This window comes from Sus scrofa, chromosome 6, assembly GCF_054392235.1.
Source record: "Sus scrofa isolate SSC_HxYL_T2T_F1_AM1 chromosome 6, Sscrofa_HxYL_maternal_Yorkshire_Landrace_v2.0, whole genome shotgun sequence".
Classification (NCBI taxonomy): Eukaryota; Metazoa; Chordata; class Mammalia; order Artiodactyla; family Suidae; genus Sus; species Sus scrofa.
Window position 1 is genome coordinate 97,603,457 of NC_139388.1, and position 26,736 is coordinate 97,630,192.

Sequence of the window (26,736 nt, forward strand, 5' to 3'; positions counted from 1 at the left end):
GGGTGTCCTGGAGCCAGAGAGCCTGGATGTGGGGAGACCAGGTAAGGGCTGGCGAGTGAAACAGCTGTGTGGGGCTAAGGGCCTGGCCTAGGACAGCGCTGGTCACATTTCACAGGAAGGAGCCACAGGCCTCGGCAGCGTGCAGTGTGACAGATGAAGGAGGCTGGGTGGTGGGGGGCGGAGGGGGGCGGTGGCAGTGCCCCTCTCCGGGCTGGCAGGAAACCTGGTTTGGTGACAAGGATGACAAGGGACAATTCAGGACCCCTGGGTTTGAGATGGACACAGATTAGCCATAGGAAATGAGACTTTCAAGCTTGGAAAAGAGGTCAGAGGTTGGAGGTGTGGCTTTGAAAGTTTCATTCTCAAGAGGGAAGAAAAGACACCGTGAACAAGAACGAGGTTCCCTGAGTGTAGACTCAGGAGAGAAGAAGCCACAAGCAGCACCCAGGAGGCCCTGGGACCCAGGGAGGGAAAGGAGTCGGGAGGAGGGCGAGCTGAGGGTGCACACACGTGCAAACACATGGGCTCATGCTTGTGTGAAACACTTGGACGCATGTACACACGTGTTGTACACACCCCCACATGCTCACACATGTGAATACATATGTAGGCACATATTCAAATTCATATATATATACACACACACATAGATACCCATCTTTAGAAATGGGCATTGACTCATACAAGCAGATGTGACCAGAGGAGGACTGGGGCAAAATCTCTCAGAGAGCGGTGAGGAGAGGCTGACAGGTGAAGCGAGGGAAGGAGGCTCTGGTTTGGTGCGTCTGCTCCAGGAGCCTGAACAGGAAAAGGTAAGAGTGAGGCAGCTCCAACCACACCGTGGCTCCCAGCAAGCTCATCTCTCCCCCAGGCCTGTACTCATCTGGCCTGTGGTCCCCGGCCCCACCCCACCCCACCCCACACACCCGGGCCTGGGGCAAAGCGCCCAGATCAACTTCACCACAGGGCCACGTCTCCTGGAGGTTCGCTCACTTGGAACGCACATGTCCCCATGTGCCCATAGTTGGGACATTTCAGTGTGGACCTGGCAGACCGACAAGCCAGGCACCCCTCCAACCCCACCATGCCGGTGACTGTGGCTTTGCTCACGCACGGGATGGTAGAAGGAGAAGGATGCTGTTTGGAATGGAAATCCTGGGACCTTGCTCTGGCCAGGTCAGCCTGGACCTGGTGTCTGCCTCTATCTTGTGTCCAGGCCTCCAAGACACAGGAAAACCAGCCTCCTGGCTGCCCAGTCCCTCTTCTTGGAAGACCCACTCATGCATGTGTCCTCCGTGGTCTCTGACTCAGGTACAAAATGAAGCAAATGTTCTCTGGTCTAGGCCCCAAACTTACCTGGGACGTAGTCAACAGTAAAGGAGGTTAGAAGCAGGAAGGGCGGGGTGGCTCCTGTGCTTTCCGAGTGGCCAAGAGCCCCAGGGCTCAGACCCCCATCACTGGCTCTTTCCTCTGCTCTCAAGGCAATGAGTCAGGGAGGCCAAGGTGAAAGTACTCAGAAATGCATCATCTTGCATCCCTTTAGGCACTGCCAAGTCCAGCTGGGGCACTTCTTCCGCTATACATCAGTTCCACTCTTTCTCACAAGAAAAAGAATCCTTCTCGAGTTATTGGAATGTGGTTTTTCTAGGAAGAATATTTCAGAAGGCGCTCAGGTATCTCAGACAGTCTGAATCTCTGGTCTGGAATCTAACATGGACCAAGAGACTTAGAAATCTCATTGAGTGTGTAAGTGAGTACATAACCTGCCAGCCTGGTGACAGTCCCGGGGAGGAGGTAGAAGAGGTGTTGATTCTGGCGGGGAAAAGCTGAAAGAAGGACCTCGGAAAGGCTGCAGGAAAGAATTCGGCAAAGAGACCAAAACTGTGAGCGAGATGAAAGCCTTTCTTAGAAGCAAAGTCCATGTGGACGAGCACGCAGGTGAGCTCAGAGTGAGCTAGGTGGCCTAGTTGCTTAGACAGGGGCAGTTTTCCTGGCCAGTCACTTCCATATTGGTCCCGTCGTGAGCACGAATTTCTCAGCCAAGATGGATTCCAGCTGGCACTGTCTCCTTTTTGTCCTTCCCCTGGACTGAGGGCCTTCTCTGAGCATGTGTCAGGCTGGGACATCCACACAAATGCACCCAGTCAGGGCCCAATCCTCCTGCAGGTGCCCCATCTCGAAGCGTCAGCAGGAGACCAGACGCAGCTGCTCATCCTGGAGCCGATGTATCTCCGACCTCAGTATGAGCCCATTTTGCAGATGAGGCAATTGAGGTTCCAAGGGGGTCATGAAGTTAGTAGCAGAGTGACAGTCCCTGTCTGTGTTTTGCCTGAACTCTGGTAGACCTGGTTGGAATCCCAGCCTTGCCTCTTAGCTGTCAGATGTCAAGCGAGTTACTTATCTCAGTTTTCTAATCCCTGGAAGGGGTAATGATATCCACTTGAGCACTCGTTGTGAGCGTTGGAGGCTCTAAGTTGCACACTGCACACTGCACACTGCACAGGGCCAGGAGTGTGGGAAGGAGCACGCAGCGAATCTTAGCTCTCAGCTGGGATTTGAATCCAGGTCTCTGGACTTCCGGTCGGTGCTCTGCCTCTGTAGGTGCTCTAGGGCTCTGTGATGTGGCAGCTCCCAAACAGATCCCCGAGGATACTTAGCTAGTTTGGAGGTAGATGTCGTGCCACCTTCACCCCGGCGTTGGGTCAGATTCAACACACTGTGCCCTATGTGGGTAGACATGCGCATGTGTGTGTGCCTGTGCCTGGCAGTCCAAGCTACTGCCGAGTCCTGCATGTTCGTTTCGCTAATGGGAGATCACAGAGTGGCTGGGAAAGGGAGCTGCAAAGCCGTGCTGAGTATCACAGCCAGCGCCCGCGGTGCCTTGCCATTAGAGGAAATGCCAGGTTTATGAATACCAGATGAATGCGCCGCTGCATAGACCCACCACTTAGGCTAAAGTGGGCCTGCTTTTCATTGGGAGAGCAATTCCCCACCGGGGAGGCTGGGAAAAGGCCCTTTTCCTTCCCACCCCACTCCACCCATCCCCTCCGTCTGGGGGTTCTCTTCGGGGTTGCGGATAGCTGCCTGGGCTTTCTGGGAGACACTTTGAACCCAGAATCCCGCAGACAATTCACGTGGCTGTTTTTCTGGTGCTGCCTGCCTACTCTCTCCCCTCCCCTTGCTCTTCTCCACCAGCGCCCGCCTAATTACAGGGAGGGGCTGGGGGTTGCTGGCAAATCCAGTTCTGGCTTCTTAGCAGCCTGGCCATTCGGGTCCTACCTCTGCAGAAGCTTTAGTGCCTATACAGAAGCTATGTTTGGGGTGAGGGGTAGCTGAATCAGGGGCTTCCAGCCAGGCTGGGTGGCCAGAGCAGAGAGAGGGACCCCAGGCTGGGGAGGAGAGGATAAGAGCCTGCAGCCTGTCCTGAAAGGCTACCAGGACACCACTGAGAGCCCAGCCCTACCCTGGAAATAAAGAATGTTTTGGGAGAGTTCCTATTGAGGCTCAGCAGTAAGGAACCCCGACTAGTATCCATAAGAATGCGGGTTCCATTCCTGGCCTCGATCTGTGGGTTAAGGATCTGGCGATACCGTGAGCTATGGTGTAGGTTGCACAGACCTGGCTAGGATCTGGTGTGGCTGTGGCGTAGGTCGGCAGCTCCAGCTCTGATTCAACCCCTAGCCTGGGAACTTCCATATGACACGGGTTCATCCCTAAGAAAAGCAAAAAAAAAAAAAAAAAAAAAAGATCGTTTTTGGAACAGTAGATGTTGGGGGTAGGAGGCAGAGGGGGGAAGAGAAGCTGGAAGCTGCATGGCCCACCCCCAGCCATCACCCAGCAGTGCCCAAGTCCTCCTCACCCAGAGACCTTCTCCCACAGTCTGTAAGTCTTTTTTTTTTTTCCTCGTCATTAAAATGCAAATAACCCCAAGAATGGAATCCAGTTAATTCTCAGAAGCTCCCCAAAGGATCAGATCCTTTCCTGAAAGCAAGATGGTATGAGGCACAGCAGCCAAGAGCATAAGGTTGCCATCCAATGGGAAGAAGAATTGGAGCCTGGGGGCAGGGCAGAGGTGTGTCCAGGACCTACTGGCAACTCCCTGAGCTGGGAAGATACTGGGGCTCTGGTTCAGAGGTGGGATGTCTCCCAGACGTGTGCAGAACACTGTCCTCTGGGTATCCAGCCCCTCCCTCTCCTAACTTTGAACTCACACCTGTAAGGGGCTGGTTCTACAGAAAGTCTCCTTTCCCTCTTAACCTCTCCATCCATCCATCTCACCATCCATTCATATTTTTAGTAAATCAATACTGATACCTATTCTGTGGCAGCTGTAAATATAAGGATGAACTAAAATTCGTCCATCTGGCTCTTGGCCTCAGGTAGCATGCAGCCTGGTGGGGAGGTTAGAGGTGAACAAATAGTCACAGAAATAAATGGGTCATTGTGGTGAGAAGAGCCCTCTGAAGCAAGGTCAACTCAGTTCTCTGGGAGTGAAAAAAAGGCTCTTGAACTGTATACAATAGCCACGTGGCCTGACAGGGCCATAAGCAGGACTGTCACCTCACTTTTCCTTTTTTTTTTTGGCTACATTGGTGGCATATGGAAGTTTCCGAGCCAGGGATCTAACCTGACCCGCAGCTTCAGCCTGTGCCACAGTTGTGTCAACACGGGATCCTTAACCCTCTGTGCCGAGCGAGGATCAAACCCATGTAATCACAAAGACAATGCCAGGTCCTTAACCCACTGTGCCACAGCAGGAACTCCTCCCTTTTCTAGTATAGCATGCTTCTAATGGTGCAGTCCAAGGTTTTAGGAGTCTCTCCAGTCCCTATTATTCCCACTCCCCCTAGGAAGATGGCTGTGAATCAGAATGACAATTGTACCAGGGGAAGGAGCTGGGACAGGCACTGAGACAGGAGCCGGGACAGGAGTGGGGGTCTTGAGATGAAGGGACAGGATTGGCCAGGAGCAGGTCAACAGGAGCAGTGTGGGAGCTGAGGCAATGCCAGGAAAGAGTCCATATGAACACCAAATCAGGGGCTGGCATGGAGGTGGAGGAGAAAGGGGGAGTGATGTCATCAAGAATTTAGAATTAGGAGAGTTCCCGTTGTGGCTCAATGGTTAATGAATCCAACTAAGAATGATGAGTTTGCCGGTTCGATCCCTGGCCTTGCTCAGTGGGTTAAGGATCTGGCGTTGCTGTGAGCTGCGGTGTAGGTTGCAGACGCGGCTCAGATCCCGCCTTGCTGTGGCTCTGGTGTAGGCCAGCGGCTGCAGCTCCAATTGGACCCCTAGCCTGGGAACCTCCATATGCCATGGGTGTGGCCCTAAAAGGACAAAAAGACAAAAAAATAATAATTTGGAATTGGGGAGAGCACTTAAGGGAGGGAGGCTGGCATGGGAGGAAAGGGAGGAGCAAATCCACGATGAGAAACAGCTGCCTCCACCCACCCACCCCCACCCCAGCCCCAGATATCAGCAGTCCCTCCAAAAGTGCCATGAGGATTCATCACTGGGATGGACCTGTGCCTGCTCAAAGGGCTGGAGAGGGGTACAGTGGCTTTGTTGGTGGCCCATCACTGCCCCTGCTCTACCTGGAGGGGTCCTGCCTTTCTTCCACAGGGCTGAGGAGAGGCAACAGGTATTCATCCTATTCCGCAGAAGGAGAAATTAAGGCTGAGAAGGATCTGCAAGCAAATGGTGGAGGCAGGACAGGCTGGGTCTCCCACCATCCCAACCAAGGCATCAGGCATGAGGCAGCCACGGTGCCTGATCTCAGTAAGGCTGGGTTAGGATGGAGAGATGACCTTGGCTGCCTGACCTGCTGGAACAGCGACACTCAGTATTGTTGGGCCAACGTGAAGCTTCTAGATGTGATGGAAGGAGATAATCCGCAATGGCCAAGAGATTTGGGGAAGCACTTAGAGTCAATGAACCCTCATTTTCCCAGGGAAAGGAGAAAGCAGAGGAAGAGTCTGTGTTTGCCCGAGTCGCTGTTTCCACCTGGCCCACCCGCAGCATCAAGCCATACCTGCCCACACCCAGTGTCAGCCGCAGGAAATCTCTCCTGCAGTTAACCAGCTGGGTTGAGCCAAGTAGAGTCTTCATCGCTGGACATTGTCAAGTCCCCCCGTATGTTTGGAGAAGGGTTGTTCAGAGAGAGAAAGAGGCTTAGCTAAGGTCACACAGCATATTCATTACAGAATTGGACCTGGGCCGCTTGCATCCTGTGGTGGTTTGGTTGCCTCCCCATCCCCCACTGCCCTGCCTGAGTCTGTCATGAACACCATAATCTCTGTCACCGGCCTGCCACCAAGGCCTGTGTCAGACTCCCTCCCAACCCCAGCCTGGTCCTGAGCAGATGGGAGGCACCCAGGAAATAATAACATTACCTAGTAAAAAAATATGAACAATGATTATCACAATAAACAGCTACTGTTTATTGAGCACCTACACTGTGCCACGTCGGGGCTAAGTGCTAAGCCCTAAGTAACCCTTCCTTAAAAGTGTCTGTGAGGGAGATCCTGTTATAGCCTCATTCTACAGACGCAGCGCAGAGCGACTACATGACATATAGCTGTTTCCTACTAATAGTTATCATTCATGTTAATAACGAGACCAGTTCATGTTTACTAAATACTTACTGCATGAGAAGTATATGGATCACTGCTTTGTCAGGATCCTCTTATAATTCCATTGGGTCGATACAATTACCATTCCCATGATGGGGAGGAAATTGCAGGGCAGAGAACTGAGGTTATTTGCCCAGGATCACAGGGTTTGCTAAGAAAGAAGATTTATCTGATTCCAAAACCCTTGGCTTTGCATTCATATCCCAGGTTTCATAGTATCTGATCCATTTTCCAGAAAAAAGAAGAGCCTGCCTCAGTTTTTCATGTTTTTTTTAAAAATAAATTTCCATCATGGACTTGGAGAAGAGACTTGTGGCTGCCTAATGGGAGGGGGAGGGAGTGGGAGGGATCGGGAGCTTGGACTTATCAGACACAACTTAGAATAGATTTACAAGGAAATCCTGCTGAATAGCATTGAGAACTTTGTCTAGATACTCATGTTGCAACAGACCAAAGGGTGGGGGAAAAAATGTAATTGTAATGTATACATGCAAGGATAACCTGACCCCCTTGCTGTACAGTGGGAAAATAAAAAAATTATAAAAGAAATAATAAAATAAAATAAATTTCCACTTTATTTGACCCAGTATGTTTTTTAAATTAAATTTATTTTATTTTATTTTTATTATTTTTTTATTTTTAGGGCCGCACCCGCAGCATATGGAAGTTCCCAGGCTAGGGAACAGCCACAGCAACTTGGGATCCAGGTTGCATCTACAACCTACATCCGAGCTCACGGCAAAGCCAGATCCCTAACGTACTGATTGAGGCCAGGGATCATCCCCCCCAAGCAAAGGGTTGAATCAGATCTGCCAGCCTACACCAAAAGCCACAGCAATGCCAGATCCAAGCCGCATCTGTAACCTGGACCACAGCTCGATGCAAGGCCAGATTCTTAACCCACTGAGCGGGACCAGGAATCGACCCTGAGTCCTTGTGGATACTAGTTGCATTCTGAACCCACTGAGCCACAATAAGAACTTCATGCCTCAGTTTTTCAAAGTGGTCCATGACTCAAAAGGGGTTGAAGTCCCTGACACTCAGCCACCATGCCTGGGTCTACTCCTGTGGGTTTCTGCAGCCCTGTGTCCACATGCCAAAAATCATGGAGGAATGTTTCCCCATGGACCAAATTGCCAAGCTTCAGCTTAGGCCTATCTCTGGGGCACAAAGCACTCAGAGTTATATCTACTCAACTCAGATATCCGAGTTCGAAGGCAATTGTCCCTCTGCACTCTTGATGGCAGTAAGAGGCACTTGATTTTCTAAACTCCTCCAAGTCCTAACCTAGACTCCTGGCCCCCGAGGCTGCCAATGCCAGGGAGATGTATGATTTCATCAATGGTAATCTATGCCCCTGCTAATGGGACCAAAAACTTGAGAAACCAGGCATCTGCACTAGAGCTTTCATAACTTCTCCATCCCAGTGAGTCAATTGATCGGCACATTACGCTTACTTCTGAGTGATCACTGGTGAGTGAGCCAGCCCCTTGCCAGTGCCACCCTCCTTGGTAATAGCTCGTGATTGCCCAAAAGGTCGGCTGACAGCAGGAGCCAGACTGTACAAGATAACTGATTGTTCATAATTGTCAACCAAATTGCATCCATGGCATCGAGCTTTAAAAATGGACCAGAAGATGCATCTCTTATTGATCCCTTCAGGTTACAAAGAAGATGCGACTGCTCCTCAGAACCGGAGACTGGGTTCGCATTGATTTTTATTCTTTTTCTCCTTTGAATAACCTACAGTGGAACTTGAGGGCTGAAGTTTCTCAAGGTTTTGCTTCTCTGGAGGTTGTGGCAGAGGGGCTGTCAGGGAAGGCAGCTGTTCTGAGATGCATCCACACAAGCTAAGAACTGGCTTCCTCACGGCACTTGGGCAAAGGCGGTCCACTTCCTCTGACCTTCCCAGTGGCCCTACCCACCCACCCACCCTCCTGCATGTCCAGTCCCAGGGCCTCTCTTGCCATGTTAAAAATTCTTCACGCACCCAAAACTCAAGGGACTGATGGGTCCCTAAGGGGCCTGCCACACACCTGGTGCTCAACTATCATCTGTTGGTTGACTGTCCAATCAAAACGGAAAAGCTGTCAACCTCTCAGTGTCTCCCCATTTCCAGATGTTTGAGGATACAGAGACTTGGGCTTTGCCACATCTGGAGAAATGGTAACAAGGATATGTAACAATCACTCACATTTTAAAAATATGATTTTATGATAGTCTCTCAAGAGTCCAGTCAAGTAGGAGCTGCTGTGTACCCATTTTCCAATTGAGGAAACTGAGGCACAGAGAGGTTAAAGCCATGTGTCCAAGGCTAGCCATTAACTGGAAAAGTCAGGACCCAAGCTTGCAGGACCTGGCATCTAAGCACAGACTGCTGCATCATTGCATTTTCCGGGCAGAAAGGCAGCGTTCTCTGAGGCGGGAAGGGTCGAGACCCAAGACGAGCAGCCTCCTGTGTGCCTGGCATGTGCTGGCTCTCTCCTCTGGCTAGCAGGTATGACCACCTCCAAAGCAGGTATTATTACTTCTGTGTTACTGATGCAGAAATGGCAACTTAGAAAGGAGACATGACTTGCCCATGACTTGTTCCATAAGAGGAACAGTCATGATTTGAACCCAGGCCAGTAAGTACCCAGGACATTTATGCTTCCAGGATTTTTTTTAAAAAAAAGCATAAATAAATAAAATAAATAGTTAAAAAAAACAGCAATGATGGAGTTCCCGTCGTGGCTCAGTGGTTAATGAACCTGACTAAGATCCATGAGGATGTGGGTTTGATCTCTGGCCTTGCTCAGTGGGTTAAGAATCTGGCATTGCCCTGAGCTGTGGTGTAGGTTGCAGATGCAGCTGCTCGGATCTGGCGTGGCTGTGGCTGTGGCGTAGGCCGGCAGTTGTAGCTCTGAATGGACCCCTAGCCTGGGAACCTCCATGTGCCGTAGGTATGGCCCTAAAAAGACAAAAACAAAAACAAAAAAAACCAGCCATGATAGCAAATATCATCTCTGAGCATCTGGTCTACCTGATGCATGATCTCTGAGGTTTTAAGAAGCAAAAGTATAGAGTAATTTCAAATAGTAAGGGGGGCGTGTGTGTGCGTGCGTGTGTGTGTGTGTGTGTGTGTGTGTGTGTGTGAAGGTGGTAGTGGATAACTGAGGGCTTGTTGGTGAGTGAGAGTGGGGGCTCGGGGTGCGTGTGTGTGGAAGGCTCATCAGTTCTTTTATTATTTTTTTTTTTTTGGTCTTTTTGCAATTTCCTGGGCCACTCCCACGGCATATGGAGCTTCCAAGGCTAGGGGTCTAATCGGAGCTATAGCCGCCGGCCTGCACCAGAGCCACAGCAATGTGGGATCCGAGCCGCGTCTGCAACCTACACCACAGCTCACGGCAACGCTGGATCATTAACCCACTGAGCAAGGCCAGGGATCGAACCTGAAAACTCATGGTTCCTAGTCGGATTCGTTAACCACTGCGCCACCACGGGAACTCCAAGACTCATCAGTTCTGAGCGCTGATGAAAGGTTTTACTCCTGACCTTTGTGAAGTTTTCTACATTTGATCTGAGCTCGGAATTAAGATTTAAAAAATCCGTCTAATATGTGAGACTTACCATTTACAACCCATGGCCTGTCCCTTTTTTCACTGGTTACTCCATTCTACAAGCAAGAAAATGGATGCCCGCCAGAAAAGTAAACATTACTTTTCTGAGTTCCTTGTGAAGGCATTCCTCAGGCCCATCAGATGCTAGGAAATCTTCTCCCATCTAGAGAGCTGGATGGGACATGAGAACTGGGAGGCGTCAGCGATAGCCTGGGCTCCAGAATAGGCAGCAAAATGCCTTGTCGACAGATCTCCACTGGGCATCAGATGGAGGGTGCCTTCCAAGATCCCGGGGAATGGCCTGGAGTTTATTTCAGAAGTCTGGACTCAGCCTCAGGCTAATGACCACACAGCTTGGCAGGGCAACTGTAAGGAGCGGGCAGAGCCCTCTCGGCAGCCTCGCTTAATGAAATCGCCAGCTGGGAGGTGAACGGACAGCCTGCCCTCTCGATCTATCTTTGCAGCTATGAAGCCCCTCTGCCCTCCCCCTGCTGGGTGGGCCCAGACAGCAGCTGTCTTTTTAATAAACATCTCAGCCATTATGCCCTAAAGAACAGAAACTGTGAGAAAAAGCTTGGAGCTTTTCAGCTTTTTCAGCAGTGCTGGGGGACCTCCCAGGCTGCCTGCAGGACTGAGCTGTCCCCACAGGTGACAAAGTGCTCCAGAGACATTCCTCCTGCCAGGTGGTCCTGCCAGCAAAGAAAATACTTCCTTAGGTCTGACCAAAATCTTTCCGGCTTTTCCTAAGTTTCTTTTTTTAATGTAACATTTGCTAATTAATTGTTCTCATTTGCTTTGTTTTGTTTTGTTTTGTTTTGTTTTGTTTTGTTTTGTTTATGGCTGCATTCACAGCAGCATATGGAAGTTCCCAGGCCATGGACTGAATCTGAGCTGCAGCTGTGGCAACGCTGGATCCTTTAACCCACTCTGCCAGGCCGGGGATCAAACCCACACCTCTGAAGTGACCCAAGCTGCTGTATAGTCAGATACTTAACCCACTGCACCACAGCAGTGGCTCCTGGTTTGGTTTTGACTCCTGTTTTAACTGCTTTCTTGATCTTTGCAGACATGCACAAATAGGAATGTTTATTGTGCCTTGTTTGTGGAGGCCAAAACCTGGAAACAATCTAAATGTACCAGTAAGAAAAATACAGAACATCTGAGGGATCTGTTAGTTTTTTTCCTTTTTTGGCTTCCCCATTGCATACGGAGCTCCCCGGTCAGGGATCAGATCTGAGCTGCAGTTGTGACCTATGTTGCAGCTGCAGCAATGCCAGGTCCTTTAACCCACTGTGCTGGCCTTGGGGGATCAAATCGGCATCCTTGGCGCAGCAAAGATACTTCTGATCCCATTGTGTCACAGTGAGAACGCCTCAAGGGAATGGTGATCCAGGTGGGCTCAAGGTCAGATAGAATGTGATGCCAGCTCTGCTTCTTCTCATCAGGGACCTCTTCTTAAACTTCAGCCTCCATCAGAATCACAGATTCTGGGGCTCCACCCGCAGAATCTCTGATGCGGTAAGTCTGGGGTAGGGTTTGAGAATTTGTGTTTCCAAGTTCCCAGATGATGCTGGAGCTAATGTTTGAAGACGACTAGTCTAAACCGCAGAACACTATGCAGAGATTAAAAATAGTGTTGGAGAAGAATAACTATTGATTTGAGAAAATATGCACGATATGCTGCAAAGTGCAAAAAGAGAACTGCAAAACAATCTGGGTAATGCAGTCAGCGTAAGAGTAAATCTGACTATAAATGCTCATATATGTATAGAAAGGCAGACTCTGAGGCTGTGACCCACGACGGAAGCTGAGGGAATGGTGATCCAGGTGGGCTCAAGGTCAGATAGGATGTGATGCCAGCTCTGCTTCTTCTCATCAGGTGTGAATGACTTTGAACACACTGTGTAGCTGCTCTAGTCGTCACCTTCCTCATCTGTGAAATGGGAATCATAGTACGACTTCACAGGGTTGTTGTGAGAACAAAGTAAGATCGCATGTGAAAAGGTCAAGTGCAGTGGCTATTAGATGTCATTGCGAGAGCTCAAGCATATATATAAATACATGTATTTACTCCTAATACTATATTTTATATATGTGTGTATATACGCAAATACTCCTAATACCATGCATTAATACTATTAATAATAAGTATCTACGGCTAGTGGGTTTAGGTCAATTTTTCAAAATTTGTCTTTTTCCGTGTTTTACAAGTTTCCAGATTGGCCATATGTTACTTTTATAGTTCAGAGAAAACCCAATAAATATTACATGTATAGTAATTACCTCCCAAATCCCCAAGGTCTTTTGTTCAGATTTCTTCAGACATAGGCAGCATTTTAAAAAATCCCCAAACCTTTGAAATTGGAAAAACTAACTTTTTTTGCCTGCGTCCATGACCTATGGAAGTTCACAGGCCAGGGATCGAACCCACACCACAGCAGTGACCCGAGCCACTGCAGCGTCAATGCCGGATCCTTAACCTGCGGCGCCACAAGGGAACTCCCTGAAAAACTAATTTTTAGAGGCAAATTAAAAGTTTGGAGGCCTTTGAGAAGCCTAAAATACTCTTTTTTTGTGTGTATGTGTGCTTTTTAGGGCCGCTCCCGCATCTTATGGAGGTTCCCAGGCTAGGGGTCAAATCAGAGCTATAGCCGTCAGTCTACACCACACCACAGCCATGCCAGATCCAAGCTGTGTCTGCAACCTACACCACAGCTCACAGCAACACTGGACCCTTAACCTGCTGAGCGAGGCCAGGGATTGAACCCACGTCCTCATGGTTACTAGTTGGACTCATTTCCACTGTGCCACAGCAGGAACTCCAAGAAGCCTAAAATACTCTAACCCCCGTTTAGAATCCCAGGTCTGCTGTCCTTTGATGCTAATCTCTCAGGCTCCCCAAGGACTCCGCCCGGTGACCACATTCCTCAGAGGAGGAGGCCTCAGAAACTGGTACTGGGGTCAGTGCATGAGGAATAAGGGTCTTTGTCCTTCAACTCATGCTCCAAAGCTGAGGGCGTTAGAGGGTGACACCAGGACAGGGCCCCAGGAGGCGCCCCCTGTCCATCTCCCTCCTGCAAAACACCAGCCACTAGTCCAACCAGTAGTGCCCACCTCTGCTCGGCAGGCGGAAGAAGAGATGGGGATTGAGGCCCTGGGACTGCAGTGGCCGGGCCTGCGGGAGCCTGGCAGTGCCCTGCCCAGGATGCTGCCTTCGACTCCTGCTTTGCCTCTTACCAACCCTGGTCCGCCATGGACCCAAAACCTTAAGGTTCAGCTCTGCAGTGGGGCTCCCAGTCTGAGTACCCTATCCCAGGTCTACAGTATGAATAACAGGTTAATAATAGCTTTCAAAGCCGTTTTTTACTCCCCACGTGCCAATGCTCTGCTAAGTGCACCCCAGGCACTGTTTCACTCCATTTTCATGATACCCCTGCAAGGAAACAATTATCTTGTGGGTGTGAACCCAGATCTGCTTGACTCCAGGTGTAACCCACTCACGGTCCAGAACCATTTCCTCTATCACTGCCTCAACCATGGGTTCCTACAAGCCTACTGTCCTTGGCAGTAGGTACGTTTCCTGCTCTTTTTAGCCTCTGGCTTCAGTCTCAACTCTATTTCTCAACCTGACTCTGAAATCCCCACGAGACCCCGTGCAGTCTGGCCTCTCCTTTCTTTCCAAAATCATTTCCTGCCAAGCTTTCCTTAGCTGTCTCTAACCACAAGGCTCTCCATCTCTCAAATGCACTCTGCTGCCTCTGCCACAGGGCCTTTGCACATGCTGTTTCCTCTGTCTGGCCTGCTCTTTCCTCTGTCTGGCCTGCTCTTTCCTCTGTTTATCATGCTTGTTCCTCTGTTTAACATGCAATTTCCTTTTCATGCAGTTAACCCCAAGTCACCCTTCAGGTCTCAGCTCACACATCATTTCCTTAAGGAGGGCTTTCCCGGTCTCCCAGCTTAGCTCAGCTGGCTCTGGTGGAGATTCACAGCTCTGTATCCCTAGTGTCACAGCACTGGCAGTTTTTGTTATAAATACACTTCTAGCTCCTTTTTAAAATGTTTTCCCAATGGGCCTGTAAGCCCATGAGGGCAGACACCAAATCTGTTGCCATTATTGCATGTGACCCGCACCGAGCGCAGTGCCCAGCACATAAATGGTCTTCAGTTACGGTTTCATGAATGAATGAATGAACGGATGATGCACTCCCCTCCCCTGAGCTGCCTCCAGGCCTAGCCCCACCTGAGGACCCGAGGCATCCTCCTTGCCCTGCCTGCTCCTTGTTCTCTCTGTCCCACCACCTCCAGGCTCTGTCTTTGTGTTGCCTTCTTGGGCTCTGCCTCTATCTGCAGCTGAGTCTCTCTGTCCTGCTCTGCTAAGGGTCCGCCTTGTTAAATGGCCCTGGGGCAGCCAGTCTGGGCTGTGAGCAGGCAGGAGAAGATGCCACTTTCCCCAAAACTGCCTGACCCTGCTGAGTTCAAATACCCTCCATGAAAGAGAAATGATAATTGCTTAGAGCCCCAAGGTGTCCCCAGGGTCCACGTGGACCCTCAGCAGTAATCTTCGGTGGGTGCAGGGTCCGCTGGGGCTGTGGAGTTACAGGTAGATGATCTCAGGCACTGCCCCTGGGAGCTCTGAGCTAGGGAGACAGGTGACAGCTCTGAGACAGTTGTGGGGACTGAGGAAATCTCGTGACTCCCAGACTTCCCATGCCATGGATGGTCTTTTGACACGTTCCCAAATGATTTCATTGACCATGTGGTGAACGTCTTTGTGTTTGAAGAAACTGCAGGGCGTTGTGGGAAATGGAACAGTTGCTTGGCAGTGCGTCAGGGAAATTTTGCTCCTTTCTTTAGTTTCATGTTGTGTGTATTTTTTTTTTTCCCCCGATGAAAATTGCATGTGGTTTCTCTGCAGAAACAAGTCCGCCTGGGCTGGAGTGAGAACTTGTCAGTTGAGTCTTTGCAAAGAAATTTGACACTTAATCTTGGTTGGAGAAGCCCAGCGACCCTAGGGGACAGCTCTGGACCATGGTTCAGGAATTATGTCCTTATGTGGGGGCGACTCCCCATTGTGGTCCTTCTTTTTTTTAATTCAATGAATTTTATTATATTTATAGTTGTACAACCATCAACACAACCGTTTCAGTCCTTCTACTTCTGCCCAATAGAAACACATGCAAATCACACACGTGAACCCCATAGTAGTTGTAGATTTTCTAGTAGCTACATTTTAATTTTTTTATTTTTTGTCTTTTTCAGGCCGCATCTGTGGCACATGGAAGTTCCCAGGCTAGGGGTGGAATCAGAACTGCAGCTGCTGGCCTACGACACAGCCGCAGCCACATGGGATCCAAGCCGCATCTGCGACAGCTCATGGCAACCCTGGATCCTTAACCCACTGAGTGAGGCCATGGATCAAACCCTCATCCTCATGGATCCTAGTTGGGTTCATTACTGCTGAGCCACCACGGAAGCTCCTAGTAGCTACATTTTTAAAAGTAAAGAGAAATAGATCAGATTTATTTTATCTCTATATTTTATTTAACCCAATGTATCTGAAATATTATCATTTCAACATGAAATCAACGTACAAGTTATTAATGATATTCTACAGTCTGTTTTTTCTACTAGGTCTTTGGAATTTAGTGCGTGGTTTACACTTACAGCTTGTGTCAATGTAGACTGATCACATTTCAAGTGCTCAGCAGCCACACGTGGCTGGTGGCTGCCTTATCACATCGTGTGATCTCAGGCTTCAAGGGTCCAAGAGTTTGTTAATAATGAGCCCTGCTTCTGGGATTGGACAGAAGCACCTCACTGGCACCTTGGCCTCAGACTGGTTTGTTGTTCTTTTTCTTTTTCGGGCCACACCTACAGCATATGGAAGTTCCCAGGCTGGGGGGTAAAACTGGAGCTACATCTGCTGGCCTATGCCACAACCACAGCAACACAGCATCCCAGCTGCATGTGTGACCTATACCGCCGCTCACAGCAACACCAGATCCTTAACCCACTGAGTGGGGCCAGGGATTGACCTTGCATCCTCATGGATACTAGTTGGCTCATAACCCACTGAGCCACAACGGGAACTCCCCTCAGACTGTTTTATTGGTTCCTCTAACTCCGGCTGACTTCCCAGGGCTCAGCCCTGTGCCTCTTCCTCACCCCTCAGATGATTGCATCCCTATGAGTGGGCAGTGCCCACATCTAGGCCTCCAGCCCTGAACTCTAGGCCTGGGATAGCCCACTGCCCACTTAACAGCTCCCCTGTGCCCAACAGGCCTCCCGAGTTAAGCTCATCCAACACAGAATGCCTGCTTTCCCCAGGTCAAAGTCTGATACCACCCCCCTCAAGGCCACAGCAAGGTCATCCTTGAGTCTGCTCTTTATTTCATTCCCACCTCCAAACCTCCAGTGAACATGTGGCTTTTCCTTCTAAAGTATCTCTCCGGTCATTTTGCTTTGCTTATTTCCACCCGATCACCCTAGGACCCAGCGGTTCCTGCCTCCCCAACTGCGTGGTCTCCATCTGGCCTCCTGCAATCTTTCTCTGTACAAAGAACGACAATTCTAAAATATAAATCCAAATATATCTCTCCTCTGCTGGAAACCCTCTGTGGGCTCAGAACCAATTCCAAAGAGCTTTCATGGCAGAGATGACAAAGCCACGTGTTACCTTGCATTTCTCACTCTGCCTCTTGTGTCCCTCCAACCACACGGGCCCCCTTCCTGTTCCTGGACCACTCCAGGTTTGTCCTGGCCTCTGGGCCTTTGCATTTGCTGTTCCCTCTGCTTGTCATGTTCTTCCCCCATCTCCTTCCATGGCTGGCTCCTTCCCATCCGTGACATCTCAAGGCAAATATTACCTCCTTGAGGGGGTCCTCTCCCATCCTTTCAAAGCTGGTCCCTCACCCATTTCCCAGTCATGATCACATCTCCCTATTTTATGTCCTTCAGACCATCTAGGACTGCCTGAAATTTTCTTGTGCATTTACTGGTTGACTTGTGTTTCTCTATTTCTGCCTGCTGGAATGTAAGCTCCACAAGAGCAGGGCCTTCTACTTTTTCAATGCCTGCCACTAAGTGTTGAATGAATGAGTGATTCTGAGTTTGAATTCTGTCTGTACCCCTTTAATTATTGCGTAGCTGCGAGCAAGTAACTTAGCCTCTTAGAGCCTCAGTTTCCAACCATAAAATGGAGATAATGACAGTGATCACAGGAGTTCCTGTCGTGGCTCAGTGGTTAACAAGCCCAACTAGGAACAATGAGGTTGTGGGTTTGATCCCTGGCCTTGCTCAGTGGGTTAAGGATCTGGCATTGCTGTGAGCCGAGGTTTAGGCCACAGAAGTGACTCAGATCTCGCATTGCTATGGCTGTGGTGTAGGCTGGCAGCTACAGCTCTGATTCAACCCCTAGCCTGGGAACCTCTATATGCCACAGGTGCGGCCCTCAAAAGACAAAAAAAAAAAAAAAAGTTAGTAATAACAGCTGTATCCATCTGCTTTGCTGTGATAACAACCACCCACAAATCTTGTGGCTTATGTTAACAGGTATTTACTTCTTGCTTTCATTATGTTAAGGCCACAGCTCACCTGCAGTTGGCCAGACTTGGCTGGGCTACATGTATCCTTTTGTCCCAGGTCTAAGGCAGAAGAAACAATCATTATCCAGACTCTGCTATTCTCATGGTGGAGGCAGGAGGGAGAGATTAAGTGGAAGATGCTCTTCAAAGCTCTTCTGGGAATTAGAACATGGTCTCACCTGCCTCTATTCCATTGGTCAAAGCAAGTCACATGGCCGAGCCTAAAGTCAATGGAAAGAAGTTGTGTGATTCTCCTGCAAGGGAACAGAGCAAAGAGTTGGGGACCAACCCGTCTAACATAATAGCCAGCATTTACATATTTCTCACTATGTGCCAGGCTCTTGTCCAAGCATTGAAGTGGATACTCTTTTTGCTATTACACAGATGAGGAAACAGAGGCTCACAGGTTAAATCGCATGGCCAAGGGCACAAGCTGGTAAGTCTCGCATCATCCTGGCTCTACATCATTGCCCATTCTCTGGCTCATAGCAATTGTTGGCCTCGGTGATTAATATGCTCAGCCCCAGGGAACATTCTCTCTGGTCTTCCCCTGCTAGTATTCAGTAGCGATTCTTTCTAGGAAGTTCCCTCCTTCATGCCAAGAAGGATTTCTCCAAAATCCACCTGTCCTGGCCTAGTCCATGTGATGTCAAACATTCACCAAGAGCCAGGACGAAAAAGGAAGAAGACCCAGCAGTGTCCTCTGGGAACATCCATGTACCCACAAAGGTCCTCTTACCCAGATGTCCTTCCACACAGAGAGGAGATGTGACCTTGGAGCCTAAAGGTGGCCTTTACCCACTGTGCTGCTAGGCAACCTTCAGCCACTCCTTGTCTGGCCGCAAAGCTTATATTCTCCACTGACTTGAAACCTCACCTTCCTTTAGAGAGATAAGACTCATCCTTAGCACACGCCTTTGGTTCCACCCCCCCCCCAAATTCTCTAAACAACCCAAAAGATAGGTACCCATTTCCTCATTTTATAGATGAGGAAGCTGAGGCTTGGAGAAGTAAGCAACTTGCTCAAGGTCTCGAAGCAAGAAATGACATGGCCAGGAATCAAACCCAAATGGAAGGCTCAGATTCCAAAGCTAGTGCTTTTCCTGAGGATGGTGGGGGTTTTGTCACTGAGGAGGAATGAGCACACCTGCCCTTTCCCACTGAGGTGGCCCATGGAGACTCGTTCCACCTAGTTTCACATTTATTGGACTCCCCTCCAAAGTCAGAGCACACGCTTTGCCCTTGGGCACAGATGCAGAAATCAATCATTAGGTCTCTCACACATTTAGTCACTCACCCACTCACTCATCCATTTGTTCCTACATTCACTAATTCATCTGTCTACCTGTTCATTGATTGACCTAACTATGTACTCATTCGTTTCTGCAAATCCTGCCTAGATATGCTTCCCTCTCTGGGTTGTGGAATGGAAATGTAAGTTTCTGGGGAGGGGGACTGAGGTCAAATCCAAATGGAGGTGTCCCAGGCATGCATTAGCATCAAAAGGGAGTGGAGAAGAGGCCTTATCCCAGCAGACAATAGGATGGGAGGTCAGTTTTGGAAGGGCAGGCACCGTGATGGAGGTGGGAGAGAGTGGTCCAGCCTCAAGCTGTGATGTATGAGGAAGGAGGCATGGTGGGACACAGGGGAGGGAACTCTCCCTCCTGGATCTAGTGAGTGTGGATGCCTGAAGCCCTGAGTATGCTTGAACCTTGGCACAGAGAATGAGATGAGAGTCTTCCTCGGGGGGTACTCAGGAAGCAAGAGGAACTGAATGACCCACAGCTGCTTCAACCAACAGCCACAGAATGATGGAGAACTCCTGTTTCCCCATGGCCCTGGTCGGCAGCATAGGAGCCCCGCATCCTGTCTGGGCGGCTTCACTCTCTCTCTCTCTCTCTCTCTCTTTTTTTTTTTTAGGGCTGCGCCAGAGGCATATGGAGGTTCCCAGGCTAGGGGTCAGATCATAGCTATAGCTGCTGGCCTACACCACAGCCACAGCAATGCCGGATCCAAGCCCATCTGCAACCTACAGTGCAGCTTAGGGCAACACCGGATTCTTAACCCACTGAGAGAGGCAGGAGTCGGGATCGAACCTGCATTCTCACGGACACCATTCTGCTGAGACACAAGGGGAGCTCCTCAACTATTTTACACGGTTGGGGTCAAGCACAGCACATCTACGGTGTGGTCCACCAAAGCCTTCCCTTCCTGCCCAGATGTTGGATGCTGCAGAGACCCAGCCAGAAACAGAGAGGGAGGTGGGGGTGGGGTGAGGTGTGGGGGGGTGGAACAGAAGGGCGAGGGGAGGGAGGAAGGAGATGTTTGCCAAATGATTAAAAAATTAAAGGGATTTTTATGCAGAGAAAATATTTAGCTTGGCATTGTCTTCTCAACCAAACGTTGCCTTCCAAGAGAAAACACTGGTGCTGGCAGCAAATGTTTGCTAAATGGAAACAATTGTCGCCTTCCCAGCAGCCATAGAAAATGCCTTTGTTTGGGCTGGTGGTGCCTGGGCCAAAAACAGCGTCTTCAAAAGCTGCCCCCAATTTCTGAGAGGCCACAGGAAGGAGGGGACCCACCACAAGTCCATTGTCCCCATAGCACCTGCTAGTCTCACTGGCGATGCTGTGCAGAAGGGCTGCATCCCTCTCCAGGGTCCATGAGGTGGGAGCTGAGAGGAGGCAGGTGAGAAGCAGGGAGGGAGGGGAGGTGGGGAGGGTGAGGAGAGAGCCAGCAAGACACAGCTGCATGGAAAGTGCTTGAACAAAGAGAGGGTGGTGGAAGAGCTCAATGGAATCCTGTAACAATGGCAGCCACGGGGTGGTGGTGACCTCCCTGCTACTCGTCCAGAAACCTGGCTCCACCAGCAGGAGCCTTTTGATAGAGAGAACTGTCACCGCTATGGGCGCTTTGTCTTGCTGAATCCTCATCTGCAAACGAGGGACTTGCAGAATCCTTTTTTATAGGAGGAAACTGAGGCTCAGAAAAGGTGAATGCTTTGTCTAAATCACAGAGCTTAGGAAACAAGATCAGAAACCTCAAAACAGGAGGACAAGGGCTCACCCATTAGGCAAAGAAGGCCCACGGACTCGGCGTCTCCTGGGTGGGGCCTGGGTATCTGCATTGTGGAATGCAGGCAGTCCCTGAGCTGGCACTGGGGACACTGCCATCTTCCAATCCGTGCTCTGTGGAGCCCTAGGGTCTGGTGCCCCTGGAGATTCTACTCCTGCTGCCTCCTGTCAATTTCCACCCAGGTGCCAGCCCCCTGCAGTAGACCTCACAAGGGGGAAGTGTCGCTGTCCCCACAAGACCTCTCTGAAAATGTGCCCACAGTTACAAGACACATTTCTTTAGCTCCTCCTCTCTGGTTATACATAGGCATCTGTGTCAGACTGGCAAGCTGAAACTCTTATTATTTTTTTTTTTTTGGTCTTTTTAGGGCTGCACCTGAGACATACAGAGGTTCCCAGGCTAGGGGTTGAACTGGAGCTGTAGCTGCCTGCCTACCCCACAGCCATAGCAACGCAGGACCCAAGCTACGTCTGCAGTCTACACCAGAGCTCATGGAAACGCCAGATCCTTAACCCACTGAGCAAGGCCAGGGATCAAACCTGCCTCCTCATGGATGCTGGTCAGATTCATTTCCACTGAGTTACGATGGGAACTCTGACACCCTTATTCTTTGTGTGTCTGTTCATCCATTCATGTATTCATGCATTAAACATTATCTGTGGGCCAGGCTCTGTAGTGGCCCATGAGAAACTGAGATGCCTAGGAGATGATCCCTGCCCTTTTTTTTTTTTTTTTTTTTTTTTTTGTCTTTTTTGTCTTTTTGCCTTTTCTAGGGCTGTACCTACAGCATATGGAGGTTCCCAGGCTGGGGGTCAAATCAGAGCTATAGCCACCGGCCTACACCACAGCTCACAGCAATGCCAGATCCTCAACCCACTGAGCAAGGGCAGGGATTGAACCTGCAACCTCATGGTTCCTAGTCGGATTAGTTAACCACTGCGCCACAACGGGAACTCCAATTCCTGCCCGTCTTGAAGACTATAGGTCCTGTGGGACCTTGTCGGGAAGAGGATGTTAAGTATTCTGGACCAGGGCTCTCCCCGGCCTCCCCACTTAACCCCCTTAACTGCCCACCAACCACCTGCCTGAACATCCCACAGTCATCTCCCCTTAAACACCGCAAATGGAACTCCTGCTCTCCCCTGGCCCTGCGCCACCCGCAACTTTGCCATCTCAGTGTATGACACTGCCATCCTTCCAGGGTCTCAGGACAAAAATGCTAGTGTCATCATTGACTCCTTGCTCACATCCTAATCTCTCAGCCCTGTCAGATCTTCCTTCAAAATGCATTCGGAATCTGACTTCTTACCCCCTCCACTGCTACCAGCTTCATCCAGGTCACCACGGATTACTGCCCAGGTGTCAGCTTAGCTTCCTTACCTGTTCACCTTGCTTCAGTCTTTACATGACCTCCTCCTCCTGTCTGCAGCTCCCCTCCATCCAGGCACTCCTGCCACAGGACCTTTGCACTGACTATTCCCTCTGCCTCGAAGGCTCTTCTCCTTGTCCTCATGGCTCACTCACTCTCTCACCTCCTTTGGATCTTTACTCAAATGTCATCTTTTCTTTTTTTTTTTTTTTGTCTTTTTAGGGCTGCACCCACGACATATGGAGGTACCCAAGCTAGGAGTCTAATCAGAGCTGTAGCTGCCGGCCTATGCCAGAGCCATAGCAATGCCAGATCTGACTGGTGTCTGTGACCCACACCACAGCTCATGGCAATGCCGGATCCTTAACCCACTGAGCAAGGCCAGGGATTGAACCCGCAACCTCATGGTTCCTAGTCAGATTCGTTTCTGCTGCACCACCACTGGAGCTCCAAATGTCCCCTTTTCAATGAGGCCTTCTGTGAAATCCATTTAAAATTGCAGCCTGCCCCTTCTCTTTATCCCTGCTCTCCTCTCTCCCCTGACAGCCCTTAGCATCACCTGCATACCACACTAGGTCTTTTTCATGCTCATCTTGTGGTCTGTCTCCCTGCCTGATTCCTTCCCCTAAGAAGACAAGCCCCCAAAAGACAAAGATGTTTGCTCCTTTTGTTTACTGCTCTGTTCTCAGTGTCTAGAACAGTGCCTGGCACACAACATAGGCCCTCAATAAGTACATCTGAGTGCATGAAGAGAAGAGAAGTCGCTGATGTGGCTGGAGCAGGGACCGGGCAGGGTCCGGGGAATTCTGATTTCGGAGGCTGCCAAAATCATAGAATTGATACCAAGTTCCCCTCATCCCATCATGGGCAGAAAGTCAGGTCCAGAAGTTGCTAAGAGCATGAGAAAGGGGAGAACAAAAAGCAGACACAGAAATAGCCATTTCTCCCTCTGCTGTTCGCTGAATGTCCAGCATCTCTCCCCGGCACTGGGGTCTGAGGACACAGCAGTGACTCCAACAGCCCTGGCCCTTCATCACAGGGCACCCCTCTCTCCATGGTCCTGCCTCCTCTGCACCTCCTCCAGGCAGGGCTCACAGATATGCCCAGAGGCAGTGATGGGAAGATGATAGGAAGGAGGTGACAGAAGGAAAAGGGCAAGATGGGACCTGGGGACATCCTGATAACACTGGCGCCTCCAAGGGGGTTCCATACTTTTTTTGTTCTTCGGGGCACAGAATCATATTTGTCAGAAGCTTTACTGTTTTGTCGTGATTATTTAACGTTTCGGTTTAATAATCACAATGCAGCAAATGACCATGAACCCATTACTTAAATCCCCAAATTAGAATTTACATTTACCTACATGCTTTTCGCTAATCTTATTTATGGTTCTGTCCTTACCGCTCCTCTAAATAATTACTACAATGAGTCATTTTTCTCCCTCCCTCCCTCCTTTCCTTCTTTCTTTCCCTCCCTTCCTTCTTTTCTCAGTTCTAACACACAATGTACACCTAAACCATCCTCATTTAATTTGTCGTCTTTCTGATCGTTCTAAGCAGGGCATCAAATGATACACCATCTTCTGAGACTTGCTTTTTCACTGCACGTTATGGGACCAGGGTTTATCTAAGTGACTGCGTGCGGCTGCAGCCCCTTCGCTCCGCATAGCTCTACATCATTCTGCAGTGTGAGTCTCACCGCAGTTTATTTAGCCATTCTTCCAGCATTGGACAAGTGGGTTGTTTCCCGATCTCAGTGTCTTTATGTCTACTTTTATGAGCACGGCTGCTCCGAGCCGCTGTGTATGTGCCTCCCGGGGCACAAGGGCAGGGGTTTCTGCACGGATATACCTGGGAGTGGAATTGCTGGGGCAGAGGGTGATGGAATTGCTCAATTTTACAGGACGGTGTCAAATTGTCTTCCAGGGACGTTGTGCCAATGTGTGCTTCTTCTAGCGAGGTTGGAAGTCGCACGCGCATCCATATACCGTATTGTTAGGCAGCTGGGCTTTTACCAATGGGCATAAATGGTATCACGGGGTGGTCTTTGCCCAAATTCTTCACAGTTTCTTCTGCCTTCACGGTTTGGCCACTCATCTGGAGGGGAGGGGCTGTCGGAGATCATTTTTCTAATATCTAAACAAGAACTGCCAAACTCAGCCCTCCATCCTCGGCCCCCCAGCTGCCTTGAAGACCTCCCCCACTTCTGGCTCTAGGGGCCTTTCTCCCCCTCTTCCCTCCTCTACTGGAGCCGCACACAAGCCCTCTCCATGGGCCACTCCCATACCCTCCTCCACCTAAATAAACATTTTCATAAAAATGGACTAAAGCCTATTTCAGAGAGAGGGAGGGAGCTCCTGCATTATCTGTAAGCCATCTAGACAGCAACATTTGGGGAAAGATCCCTTTTGCTCCATTTTTTGCTGTTTTGTTTTTTGCCACATCTCTTTTCCTGGTCGCCCAGGCTTCTTGGGCCCCTTCTGCTCACCTTACTTACCAGATCCCTGACCTTGGCCTGACCAAGCCTGGCCAAGGCGGCAGGGTAGAGGATGGACGGGACCCAGGCCAGGACCATACTCAGCTGAGTCTAATGTGCTTGACCTACCTCTTGGCCAGCTTCTCAGGATGCCTCTGCCCCTGCCCAGGACCTGAGCTCTCTCGCCCATCTCTCTGGCTGTGGGCTGGGTCCACCCCAACCCCTCTGCAGCCTCACAACTAGAAGCACATGCCTAGAGACCTCACCCTTTGTCTGGTGACCTCCCTGGACACAGCACCAGGCCTCTCAGATGCACACTAGTCCTGCCTTTGGCCCCACTCTGTGACCCTGCTGCCTCCCCACCCCAGTCCCCTCCTCTTGCCCCTCTGGCACACATGTGGTCCCCCTCAGCTGGTCAGAGCACAAAGGCCTCCATCACTGTCTGCAGAGGTAGCTGGCGCCAGCCGTGGGCACGGGCGTTCCTGCTGGCTTGGCACCGAAGGCTCATTAGTCAGGCTGCCACAGACATCTCCAAGTTCATTTCCTACTTCCATCTTTGGCTCCTCTCCCTGTCCCCAGCCCCCTGTCAAGTCAAGGATTCTTCCTCCAAGCTCTCTTGATCAAGAGGAAATAAGGGCACTTAAACTTGGGACTCCAAGTTGACTTTTCAGGTTCAGGTCTCTCCTCTTTGGGCAAACATTTAAATTCCAACCTAATTGCTCTCCTGAACTCTCCCACGATTGCTGAGAATTGGCACATAGCAGGTGCCCAGTAAATAGTCATTGAATGAATGAATGAGCTGTTTTCTTCCCCTTTCCTGGCAACGTAGTCCCTTAGGAGTTTCTCCTAAACTCCTCCACATGTTATGCCCACTCCCTGGGCCTTCCTCTCTGATCAACCAGCGTCAAATCCTCCAGCAGTCTCTCCCTCCATGGATGCTTCCTCCTTCTCCCTTTCCAGGGCATTCTCTCCCCAGGGGGGCCTGAGCTACACTGGTCTGGGGGAGGCAGGAGTGCTCCGCGGTTGGGCTTTGCTGTTGGGAGCAGGGGCTTGTAGGTCAGGATAGGCACCTGTAACCTGAGAGGCACCTCCGCATCCCTTCCCTGACGTGCCTTCCTCCCGCTCCATCACTCTGCCTCTAAACCACTCGTAATTGCTCCATCTAATTCAATAGACGTGCTGATGGCTGAGTCAAGAGAGCTCCGCTCAGCCTCCCCAGGGGCAGGCGTGATGGGCATGTTTGGAGCCTCCTGTACACTGTGTGGGCCCCAGGGGAGGGAGGCAGCTGGAAAAAGGCTGTAACGGAGGCTCCTGCATGGGTCAGAGCTGCCTCAAAAGAGTCTCAGCCCTCTTTGGCCAGGGGACAGGTCTGGACCCCACCTTGTCAGGCTGCCTCTCCCCTGGACCTCCAGGTCCCCAGGGTTTCTTCCTCTGGTCCTCTGATGAGCAGCCATCACCTGCAGGCTCAGCCTGGCCAAACTTGCCTCTGGGTTTGGGGCGCTGCCATGCTTCTCCAAATCCCCCTGCTCTCTGAGAACTAATCCAAGCCCTCCCCACTCTCTGGAGCTCTCCCCTATGACTCCCCCAGCCACAGAGTTCCTTTCTTTTTCTTTTTTAAGGGCAGTACCTGCGGCATTTGGAAGTTCCCAGGCTAGGGGTAGAATCAGAGCTACAGCTGCTGGTCTATGCCACAGCCACAGCAATGCAGGATCAGAGACGCACCTGTGACCTAAATCATAGCCTGCAGCAATACCAGATCCTTAACCCACTGCGCAAGGCCAGGGATGGAACCCATATCCTTATGGACATTGCGTCTTGTTCTTAACCTCCTGAGCCACAATGGAAACTCCCACAGGGTTTCTTCAGACCAGCAATTCCAATCATCACCTTAATGGACCCGGGGGTCCGGGCTGCTCCTAGATTCCTGCCAACGCATGGAGACAGGTTCTCAGGACCACCTTTCCCCTGACTTCCTGCCAGACCCAATTCCACCTGGCATCCCT

General features: G+C 50.3%; 1 non-coding gene across 1 annotated transcript; it reads left to right on the forward strand.

Annotated features, from left to right (window-relative positions):
- The first annotated feature begins 10,137 nt into the window (after positions 1-10,137).
- Positions 10,138-10,200, forward strand: LOC146402681 (small nucleolar RNA U2-30). Its single transcript, XR_014808760.1, has one exon. It is a non-coding gene; the product is annotated as a small nucleolar RNA U2-30 (small nucleolar RNA).
- Positions 10,201-26,736: the final 16,536 nt, after the last annotated feature.